Below are 12003 nucleotides of genomic sequence, written 5' to 3'. Positions count from 1 at the left end.
ATTTAAAGCTTGATTTTATAAAACACAAAAAGATATTTTTAAGAGTCTGATTCACCAGAATTTGACCAGTAGAAATAGCAATAGCTTTGCAAGTGTAAATTATATACATTAAAATCAAATAATGGGAAATTTTCTCAATATGGAAATCATACAAATGAAATAACTGGCAAAAGGACCTTATAACAGTATTCTATTATTGCAGATGAGCAGTTACTTGAGTATCTAAACAAAGCTTCTAAATATTCAGACTTCTTTTACTGTTTTTCATATTTACCTATATTTTGAGTCAAGCTGCTTGACCAAAAGGTCTGACTAGGAAGGCATTGAGCTTTTTTTTGTGTGTGTGTGTGTTTTTCTGAAGCTGGAAACGGGGAGAGACAGTCAGACAGACTCCCGCATGCGCCCCACCGGGATCCACCCGGCACGCCCACCAGGGGCGAAGCTCTGCCCACCGGGGGGCGACGCTCTGCCCCTCCGGGGCATCGCTCTGCCGTGACCAGAGCCACTCTAGCGCCTGGGGCAGAGGCCAAGGAGCCATCCCCAGCGCCCGGGCCATCTTTGCTCCAATGGAGCCTTGGCTGCGGGAGGGGAAGAGAGAGACAGAGAGGAAGGAGAGGGGGAGGGGTGGAGAAGCAAATGGGCGCTTCTCCTGTGTGCCCTGGCCGGGAATTGAATCTGGGACTTCTGCACGCCAGGCCGACGCTCTACCACTGAGCCAACTGGCCAGGGCCAGCATTGAGCTTTATAATAAAAGTATTTCCATCTACAGTTACCACCTTCAAAGGAAATGACATTACAGTGCTGATGCAATCTGCTGGTTCCCTTTTGAACAGTATGCAAAAAATTACATCAACCCTTTGGTAAGACAAACAAGTACCAAAAAAGTGGAACAATTATGCACAGTTTGGTAAAGTGCAACTTTAAGTTTTCCCCATCTAAAAATTAATCAATGAAATAAAACATGAACTATAGTTAAACTTGGTTTCAAGAAATGCATTTGAGAATTACATTATTGTTCTTATTTCATCTTCAGTTATGGATAGATATTTTGTAGGGCACCACACTGTTTACTTTGTGAATTGTAGTAGCGAAGGAACACAGACATACTTGCTCAGAATCGGTAATGAACTCTTCCCACGTTTCAGGTACAATAAAATCTTTGTATAATAGATCAGGAGGTCAAGTGAACAAGAAGCTTCCAACAGTGACAAAAATGTCACTGTCACTGGATCTGTCTGATCACCGAGTGGGTTTCATCTTGTATAGCTCTCTAAGACTTCTCCGGGTGTACTGTCATCTTTGCCAGTCTTGTCACACTCAATATCAAACTGCCATCTTTAAAGGACCTCACCACTTTCAATATTTGAGATGACTACCACCAGTTTCTGAACTGAACACTTGTATAACCAATTTCTTAATTGTTCCACCACATTATTTAGGTATTTCGTGAGCTCAGAATCAGTAGGTATGGGAAATGTGAGTCCATATTTCTGCACTTGAGTAAAAGTTTCAGATGGATAAATGCCATGCTGATATAAAATGCTGTTGATGCCAAATGAGAAGATCTTAGCCATGATTTTGGTGCTCCTGCACAGAGTGATGCCTTCCTCCCAGTACAGCTGCTATGCCATGCCAGGCTCACTGCCGGAGCACTACTCACACCACAGGGCTCCACCACTCATTTCAAAAGTAGCAATGCAGCACACCATCAGATTCTGATTCTTTTTTTTCTTTCTCTTCTTCTTAAGTGAGAAGCAGGGAGGCAGAGAGACAGAAACCTGAATGAGCCCTGGCCAGGATCCCGGCAAGCCCCCTACTTGGTGATGCTCTGCCCGTCTACAGTTGTTGCTCTGTTGCTCAGCAACCAAGCTATTTTAGTGCCTGAGGCAAGACTATGGAGCTATCCTCAGTGCCCAAGGTCCAACCAAGCCATGGTTGTGGGAGGGGAAGAGAGAGATAGAGAGAAGGGAGAGGGGGAGAGGGGGAGAGGGGGAGAAACAGAGGTTTGCTTCCCCTGTGTGCCCTGATCAGGAATTGAACCCGGATGTCCATATGCCAGACAGATGCTCTACAACTGAGCCAACCAGCCAGGGCCAGATTCTGATTCTTAAAACCATACTTCCTCTATTATATTATACTGCCTCCAATTTTTTTTCAAATTAAATTGATGTAACATTAGTTAATAATATTATAGTTTGATATTTGTATCCTCTATTTTATGTTCACCATTCAAAGTATAGTTTCCTTTCATTATTTATATTTGACCCCCTTTACTCAATTTTCCCTCCCCCCCCAACCCCTCTTCCCTCTGGTAACTACCATTCTGTTATTTGTGTCTATGAGTTTATTTTTGTTTGTTAGTTTATTATTTTTTGTTTTATATTTTGTAGATGAGTGAAATCATGGTTTTTGTCCTTTCCCATCTGACTTACTTCAATTTCACTTAGAAAAATATTCTCAAGGTCCAATCGTGTTGTTGCAAATAGCCTCTAAATTTTATATCATCAACAGGAACTGAAAATTCATCAAAGCATTTTTCTAGGACAGTGCTTCTTTTTTTTTTTTTTTTTTTTTCTTTTTCATTTTTCTGAAGCTGGAAACGGGGAGAGACAGTCAGACAGACTCCCGCATGCGCCCGACCGGGATACACCCGGCACGCCCACCAGGGGCGATGCTCTGCCCATCCTGGGCGTCGCCATGTTGCGACCAGAGCCACTCTAGCGCCTGGGGCAGAGGCCACAGAGCCATCCCCAGCGCCCGGGCCATCTTTGCTCCAATGGAGCCTTGGCTGCGGAGGGGTGGAGAAGCAAATGGGCGCTTCTCCTGTGTGCCCTGGCCGGGAATCGAACCCGGGTCCTCCGCACGCTAGGCCGACGCTCTACCGCTGAGCCAACCGGCCAGGGCAGGACAGTGCTTCTCAAACATTAATGCGCAAATGAACCATCTGGGGATCTTGTTAAATGCAGATTCTGATTCAGTAGGGCTGGAGAGGGCCTAAGAGTCTGCATTTCCAAGGGCACCAGGTGGTGCTGATACTGCTGATAATGGGCTACACTGACTGGCAAGTTTTCAGACAATGTTAACATGCAGTGATTCAGTTAGTTGTTATATCAAAACTATGAAATTAAATACAAAGCTATGAAATTGAATATGTGCAACAGTTCTGAAATTGCAAACAAAATCAACTATTGCAACTGTGCACAGTGACTATATACAACTTAGAGAATTCTGAGGCCTTGCTTTCCAAGGTCTTATGTGGAGAGGTATTACTCCCAAAGCAGGCGATTCTTCAGTTAACTGGGAGAAAAGTCTAGTTAACTTAAAGAAAAAAAATCCTCAATTCTTCATCATGTTGGTTAAGTATATATACTCTATTCCAAACTCACCAGTCTTCTGGATGAATTCAGCTTTCTTACAGGTGACTCATGATAACCTAAGCTCCAATTATAAAACCCTCCCCTGCATTTCAGCCCCTCTAGCAGTATTGGAGATTAGAGACACAGAACAACCCTCTCATACACCAAAAATCAATTCTGTCTAGAACATGAAAAACATTTGTTCAAATAAATTTCTGAACTAGCAAAAAGTTAAGAACTACTCAGGCAAAAAAACAACAACAATAAAAAACAAATGAGAGCAGTAATCTGGAGAGGTAAACAACACAAAAGGGAAATTTTATAAAGGGTAGGGGTTATTTTCTGAATCCTGGTGACTTTGAACTAGTTTTAGTTGCCATGAAGGTAAGTGGACAGGAGACAAACCCAAGATTCAAGCTAAGGTAAGGTGTCTAATTGGAGATTCTCACAGACACACACATACAAAGGTCTACACCCTCATCAAATAACAAAAACAGAATATTGCCCTACACCAAAGGACAGCAAGAAAACTTACTCATCTTGTCCTTGGCTTTAGATAAAAGAGGGAAATAGTTACTGTAATAATTTGCAAACACAAGCATGGGTTCATGACCCAGTTCAAACTGCCTATTATTAGGAGACAATTCTTCAGGAGTCTCTCAAGTTTCTATATCTTGTAAGTAGAGGCACAACTGCCTTTGTTCCAGACTATCTTTTCAACGATTTGTATACTGAGCAGTCTTGGAAGGGAATGAAAGTAGATTTGCTTATAGTCTTGGAAGATAGCTGTAATGTCTACTTCTGGAGAAAAAGGCAGGCACACTTACTGCCCTTTATAAAATTTCCACATTTGCCTGACCAGGCGGTGGCGCAATGGATAGAGCGTCGGACTGGGATGCAGAGGACCCAGGTTTGAGACCCCGAGGTCACCAGCTCATCTGGTTTGAGCACGGGCTCATCTGGTTTGAGCATAGCTCACCAGCTTGGACACAAGGTCACTGGCTCGAGCAAGGGGTCACTTGGTCTGCTGAAGGCCTGTGGTCAAGGCATATATGAGAAAGCAATCAATGAACAACTAAGGTGTTGCAATGAAAAACGAATGATTGATGCATCTCATCTCTCTCCATTCCTGTCTGTCTGTTCCTGTCTATCCTTCTCTCTGACTCTCTCTCTGTCCCTGTAAAAATAAATAAATAAATAAAAATAAGATAAAATTTCCATGTTTTTTAAATTCAGGTTTCCTTCCCTCAAATGCCACCCACTGCATGTGTAGATATCACCTGGACCACTTTGTATTGCTCTGTGGGAATTGGATCTTGCATAACCAACACAAATGCTGCTACTGTGGCTACTGCTATTGCTTTGAGTAGTAACCTGTCCTTAGTCTCTGGCCCAAGAGTAGCATGTCTTCTGCCCGAATCCATGCAATTATGGCAGGCTAACTGGCAGGGTAAAATCTCAAACCCTTCACAGTTTTTAACACCTAGCTGGTCCAAACACCTTATGCTGAAATTTATTAAATTGGTCCTAGGTTGGTAGTAACTTTAGACAGCTAGTGTAAGCAAAAGAAAATCATCTCTGGTAGAATACCCTTTAATTCAGACCTCAAACAATTCCCACAGATAATGTACAAACCTTTTTGTCAAGTCATAAAACAAAAATAAAGTACCACGAATTAGAGGTAGTCTCACAAAAATTTTAGATACTAAGATTATAGCCACAGAACGTAAAATAAGGTCCTGGCCGGATACCGGATAACTCAATTGGTTAGCATCATCCAAAGCACAGAGGGTGTTGGTTTAATCCCCAGTCAGGGCACATACAGGAACAGATTGATGTTCCTCTGTCTGTCTGTCTCTCTTTCTCCTTCCTCCCTTTCCTCTGCCTCCTCCTCCTCCTCTTCTTCTTCTTTCTCTAAAAATCAATACAATAAAAACATTACAAAAGGAAAAACAAATGGCCTGGCCAGGTGGTGGCACAGTGGATAAAGCATCGGATTGGGACATGGAAGACCTACATTTGAAACCCAGAGGTCGCTGGCTTGAGCGCAGGCTCATCCAACTTGAGCAGGGGCTCACCAGCTTGAGCGTGGGGTTGCTGGCTTGAATGTAAGATCATAGACATGACCCCATGGTCACTGGCTTGAGCAAGGGGTTACTCACTCTGCTGTAAACCCCAGTCAAGGCACATATGAGAAAGCAGTCAATGAACAACTAAGGTGTCACAACAAAAAATTGATGCTTCTCATCTCTCTCCCTTCCTATCTCTCCCTATCTGTCTGTCAAAAAAATAAAAATTAAAAAAATATAAAATAAGTATGTTTAATATCTTTAAAGAAATAAAAGAAGGAAAATTTGACTAAAAAGAGGCTGTTAATAAATGACCAGTCAAGTTTGCAAAGGAACCAAATAAGGCCTCTAGGAAAGAAATATGAACAGGCATGTCTTGGAGATATTGCAGGTTTGTTTCCAGACCACCAAAATAAAGCAAATATTACAATCAAGTGAGTCATATGAATTTTCTGTTTTCTTGGTGCATACAAAAGCTATACATGGGCAAAAGTAGGTTTACAGTTGTGAGTATGCAAAACAAGGTTTATTCTTTTATTATTTATTGTATTATTTTCCATATGAACAACTATGAACCTACTTTTGCCATACCCTGTATTTATACCATACTGTAGTCTATTAAGTGTACAGTAGCATTATGTCTTTTAAAAAGTACAGTCATTAATTTAAAAATATTGCCAAAAAATGCTAACTATCTGAGCCTTTAGTGAGTTGTAGTCTTTTTGTTGGTGGAGGGTCTAACTTTCAACTTTTTAAAAAAAAAATGCAATATCTGCACACTGCAATAAAGTGAAGCACAATGAAATGAGGTGTGCCTGTAACTGTTGAAGTGAAAATTTTAATGTATGGCTTAAACATCAGTAGAAATGCAGCTGAATAAAGAATGAGTGCGCTGGAAAGTAGATCTGAAAAAATTACCCAGAATATGCCATATTTCCCCATGTATAAAACGCTGTTACGGCCTGACCAGGCGGTGGCGCAGTGGATAGAGCGTCGAACTGGGACGCAGAGGACCCAGGTTCGAGACCCCGAGGTCACCAGCTTGAGCACGAGCTCATCTGGTTTGAGCAAAAAGCCCACCAGCTTGAATCCAAGGTGAGTTTTGGAGAGCTCCTATATAAGCTCAGATGGAAGCTGGTTGCCAGGGGAACCAAGCACGTGGCTCCAGCAAGGGGTTACTCAGTCTGCTGAAGGCCTGCAGTCAGGCACATATAAGAAAGCAATCAATGAACAACTAAGGTGCCGCAACGAAGAACTGATGCTTCTCATCTCTCTCCCTTCCTGTCTGTCCCTGTCTATCCCTCTCTCTGACTCACTCTCTGTAATAAATAAATAAATAAATAAACAAACAAACAAACAAACAAACAAAAAACCTCTGTTATGTATAAGATGCGCCTTAATTTTGGGACCTGAAATTTGAAAAAAAAAATGTATTACATAAAGTTATTGAACTCAAGTTATATTCATCATAAAATTCATACAACTCATCACTGTCAAAACTCCCATCCATTAGCTTGTCCTCATCTGTGTATGATAATGAAGCACTGTCTTCAACAATGAGCACAAAAGCACAAAAAAAGTGGGAAATGTAAGTAAAAAAAAATCTACAACCACTGTCTAAGAAGCATCCAGTTTTTAGACCCAAAAATTTTCAAAAATCGTGTGTCTTATGCATGAGGAAATATGATAATACAGAACAAATATGAAAGCTAGATTATGACCTATGGGAAATAGAGTAAAAAGGTCTACAAGTGTTGAATTGTAGTTCCAGAAAAAACAAGAAAGAAGAAGAGACAAAATGTATAATTTTGGCAGGGCTGCATTAAAATATTTTATGCATATTAAGTTTGCCAGAAAAAAATGAGTTATCCTAGACATAGAATAGGGTATGAATATAGAAAAGCAAATAATTGGTGCAGCTCACCTTAGACAATAATATGGAGTTTTAAATATTAATAAATTAGATCAAAGTCAAACCCAGAGCTTCTTGTTCAAAAGGGAACTCTGCTAAATTCTCCTATATCGTAATGTAGTTTCCAATATGTATTATGCAATTATTCATGTTTAGACTTCCATCTTCCTTAACAACTGGGAAATATCTGTTTTGTAAACCTTAGTTATATCAAATAAAGGCTTATATTCTAGCCTTAGCTTAAAAATAAAAGGTAACAGGCCCTGGCAAGTTTGTTCAATGGTAGAGCGTTGGCCCAGCATGTGGAAGTCCCAGGTTTGATTCCCGGTCAGGGTACGCAAAAGAAACACCCATCTCCTTCTCCACCCCTCCCCTTCTTCTTCTCTCTCTGTCTCTCTCTCTTCCTCTCCTACATCCATTGTGCTTGATTGGTTTGAGCACATCACCTGGGATGCGGAGGGTGGCTCTGTGGAGCCTCCACCTAGGTGCTAAAAATAACTTGGTTGCAAGCATGGCCCAAGATGGGCAGAACATTGGCCCCAGATGAAGTTTTTGGGGTAGATCCTGGTTGGGATGCATGCAGGAGTCTGTCTCTCTATCTCTCCTCCTCTTACCTGGAAAAGAAGAGAAAACATATATGAAAATAAAAGGTAAAAATAATAAATGATCCAAAGAATTACTAATTTTTACCTGTATACTTTATTTTTTATTTTATTATTACTATCATTTTAAAGATTTTATTTATTGATTTTAGAGAGAGAAGGAAGAGAAAAGCAGGGGGGAGGGAGAAGTGGGAAGCATCAGCTCATTGCTTCTTGTATGTGCCTTGACAGGGCAAGCCCAGGGTCTTGAACTGGTGACCTCAGCATTCTAGATTGATGCCTTATCCACTGAGCCACTACAGGTCAGGCTATACATTTTTATTTTTATAACAAACTTCTTATGAAAACCTCACAATGCCAATATGAGTCTTAATTTCAATACTTACTTCAATGCCAAAATAAATGTTGATGAATAGCTGTTGCATAAATAAGTGTTTGCAATCATTCATTCATTCATTCATGAATACATAAAGCTGATACCTAAACCTAAGTGTTCTGGGAAAATATAAGACTAACAAGAAAAATACGTAGGTTCAAGTAACCATATCATTGGTAAACTACCTGACCTTTTGAAACTAATCATTAAGGTTAAGAATTCTTCATTTTGTCTCTGTGGCTACATAATATTGTAGCCCTATCAATTATATAGTGGGATGATTGTGAACCAGCTTAGGGCTCAAGGCTGTGTGATTGGATAGGCCCACCACACAACTGCATTCATGTGTTACGTAGCAGATTTCCCTGTGCCCTCTCACCTCCTGTTGGGAAACCCACTCAGAGGCTGGGGAACTTGGCAGAGGTGAAGGAAAATCCAGTGACAGATACTTTAGGTCCAGGAATTTACAGAGACTATAGGTGTCTTTTGGTTTTGGATGGCAGGGTTTTATTCCTAGCTTTTTTTCCCCCTTTATTTAAGGATTAGAGCATATATACTAGAGAGTTTACTGCACAATAAAAGATGCAGAACAGAAACATGTTTGACTGGAATAGTGTTTTTTAGCACTGGTTCTACCACACCTTAATTGCTAAAGACATTTCTGCTGGGAAACTCTGACACTCCCCTTCTCACACTTGGGGTTACAGCCCTGGAGAGTTAAGCAATACACTACTTCACACTGAAAACCTGAATTTAAATGAGTTGCAACTGTCTTTTATGTAGGTCAGCAAGGTGCATGAAAAAGAAAGTAAATGAGTACAAAAGAGGAAGGAATCACCCCTATTTAACTTCTTGGCTGTAAGTATGAATCTGAGTTGGTAAAGTGTATACATCAATACCAGCCTATGTGAACAAACATAAGCTGACATTATTACAATACTTTGTTCACACAATTACGTTCTAAAAAAAAAAAGGATCCTGACAAGTAGTATCATAGTGGATAAAATGTGACCTACTACCTGGACCACTGAGGTCCTAGGTTCAAAACCCCAAGGTTACCAGCTTGAGTGCAGGTTCATGGGCTGCTGACTTGAGCACAGGATCAGCATGAACCCAAGGTCGCTGGCTTGAGCAAGAGATCACTGGCTCAATTTAAGCTCCACCCCCACAGCCATTAAACCTCACTCCCATCAAGGCACATATGAAAAGCAACCAATAAACAACTACAGCAGTGGTTCTCAAATTTTTGAAGTTGGGGCACATTTAAAATCCTACAAATAATTGTAGGCGCACTATATACAAAATTTCTGAGAAATATAATAACTAAGTCAAATATTAAAAAATATAAAGTCCAAGCGTGCTTTTATGGTAATTAAATGAAATATGACAAAATTAAATTTATTCTGACATTAAAAAACCATTTTTATGTTACAGTTTTTGAGTTATGCTTTTTAGAATTTGTAAAAAAACGGGTTAAAGGCCCTGGCAGGTTGGCTCAGTGGTAGAGTATCGGCCTGGCGTGCAGAAGTCCCGGGTTCGATTCCCGGCCAGGGCACACAGGAGAAGCGCCCATCTGCTTCTCCACCCCTCCCCCTCTCCTTCCTCTCTGTCTCTCTCTTCCCCTCCCGCAGCGAGGCTCCATTGGAGCAAAGATGGCCCGGGCGCTGGGGATGGCTCCTAGGCCTCTGCCCCCGGCGCTAGAGTGGCTCTGGTCACGACAGAGCAACGCCCTGGAGGGGCAGAGCGTCGCCCCCGGTGGGTGTGCCGGGTGGATCCCGGTCGGGCGCATGCGGGAGTCTGTCTGACTGTCTCTCCCCGTTTCCAGCTTCAGAAAAGTACAAAAAAAACCCAAAAAAACGGGTTAAAAAATGAAAAATCGACAAAAGATTATCTTTTTATATATATAGACACATTCTTAGTAAGATTTAGTAAATTCAGCAGGTCCCGGCACAAATGTGTTAAGTTTTTTCATCTTGTGTTTATGAGAAACATGAGCCTGATATGTCCTAGCAATTTCTTCAGTGTTTGGGCATATATTTGAAATGCAAACTCTCATTTCCTGGTCAATACATTGAAGAATTCCCCTCTTTTTACTCTTAATTGTGTTGAGGGTAGAAAATCCTAATTTACATAAATAGGATGTTGAAAATTGTAGTAAAATGCTCTAAGCTTTTTTAGATATTGCCACATATTTCTTTTATAGAAATCCAAAAGGCTTCAAGAGACAATTCCTTATGTTTAATCATCAATCCAAAACCCCAACCATACATATTATCTTAACTTTACACCAAAGGATAGAAGAAACTTGCCTCCAGTCTTTCCAGGGAACATGGGAGGTAGTGTAAACAATCCAGCACCACAGCTTAACAGCCTTTGCAACCTAATCAGGCAAGTGAGGTGGGGGTTGGGCAGACTGTCAGCTTACAGCCAATTCCCCACACCCCTGTCCCCCAAAAATCTAAACTCCAAAAACCCTGTTTGATTTTTGGTCCCTAAAAGGCACATATTTCTCTGGAAACCATAGGATGCACCTGGAAATCTCTCCTCCCTCTCTCTCTCTTCCTTTCTCTGAATAAATAAATAAATAAGCAAGTTGAAATGAATAATTACCTTCTTAAATATTGTTTTCTTAAGAAAAGCTTATATTTAAGGCTAAGTGAAAGTAATATGCTAGATGTGAACTGAGTTGTAGAAATACCAAAATGAATAAAATGTTTTACATTTTGTTTAGGTATGAAAGTAAAACAGTATTGTGACTGCAGTATTCAGAGCAGATAAAAATTACATTGTCATATATAGTTGAACTTAAAAGATTTTATTTTTTTTTAAGTGAGAATAGAGGAGATAGTGAGACAGGCTCCCACATACCCCCTGATGGAGGTCTACCTGGCAACCCCCATCTGGGGCAGATGCTCAAGTCAACCAAGCTATCCTCAGTGTCTAAGGCTGACCCTCGGAACAGCAGAGCTATCCTCAGCGCCCAGGGCCAAAACTCGAACCAACCAAGCCACTGGCTGTGGGAGGGGAAGAGGGAAGGAAGAGGGAGAGGGTGGGGCAGAGAAGCAGATGGTCACTTTTCTTTTGTGCCCTGGCCAGGAATCGAACCTGGGACTTCTGCACACTGGGCTGATGCTCTCCACCGAGCCAGCTGGCCAGGGTCTATAAAATTTTCTAATTTTTTAATTATCCAAGGATAGAAATTACTGACCTGTGGTGGCGCAGGGGATAAAGCGTCGACCTGGAAATGCTGAGGTCACCGGTTCGAAACCCTGGGCTTGCCTGGTCAAGGCACATATGGGAGTTGATGCTTCCAGCTCCTCCCCCCTTCTCTCCCTCTCTAAAAATGAATAAATAAAAAAAAGAAGGTTGTCAATTATTCCCTTTTATCCAAAATGACAATTTTTTTTTTTTTAGAGAGGAAGGGAGAGAAAGATAAGCATCAACTCGTAGTTGCTTCATTTTAGTTGTTAATTGATTTTTTTCTCATATGTGCCTTGATGGGGGGGCTCAAGCCAAGCCAGTGACCCCTTGCTCAAGCCAGCAGCTTTGGACTTCAAGCCAGCAACCTTGGGCTCAAGCCAGCGACCTTGGGCTCAAGCCAGCGACCTTTTGGTTCATGTAGATGATCCCACACTCAAGCCAACAAGCCCACACTCTAGCCAGTGACCTCAGGGTTTTGAACTGGGAC

The 12003-nt window shown here is 41.2% G+C and overlaps 1 pseudogene; it reads right to left on the bottom strand.

Annotated features, from left to right (window-relative positions):
* Nucleotides 1-1029: 1029 nt before the first annotated feature.
* On the bottom strand, nt 1030-1631 carry LOC136397275 (mitotic spindle assembly checkpoint protein MAD2A pseudogene; annotated as a pseudogene).
* Nucleotides 1632-12003: the final 10372 nt, after the last annotated feature.

Source organism: Saccopteryx leptura, chromosome 3 (genome assembly GCF_036850995.1).
Source record: "Saccopteryx leptura isolate mSacLep1 chromosome 3, mSacLep1_pri_phased_curated, whole genome shotgun sequence".
Taxonomy (NCBI): domain Eukaryota; kingdom Metazoa; phylum Chordata; class Mammalia; order Chiroptera; family Emballonuridae; genus Saccopteryx; species Saccopteryx leptura.
This window is presented reverse-complemented; position numbering and strand designations above follow the sequence as displayed.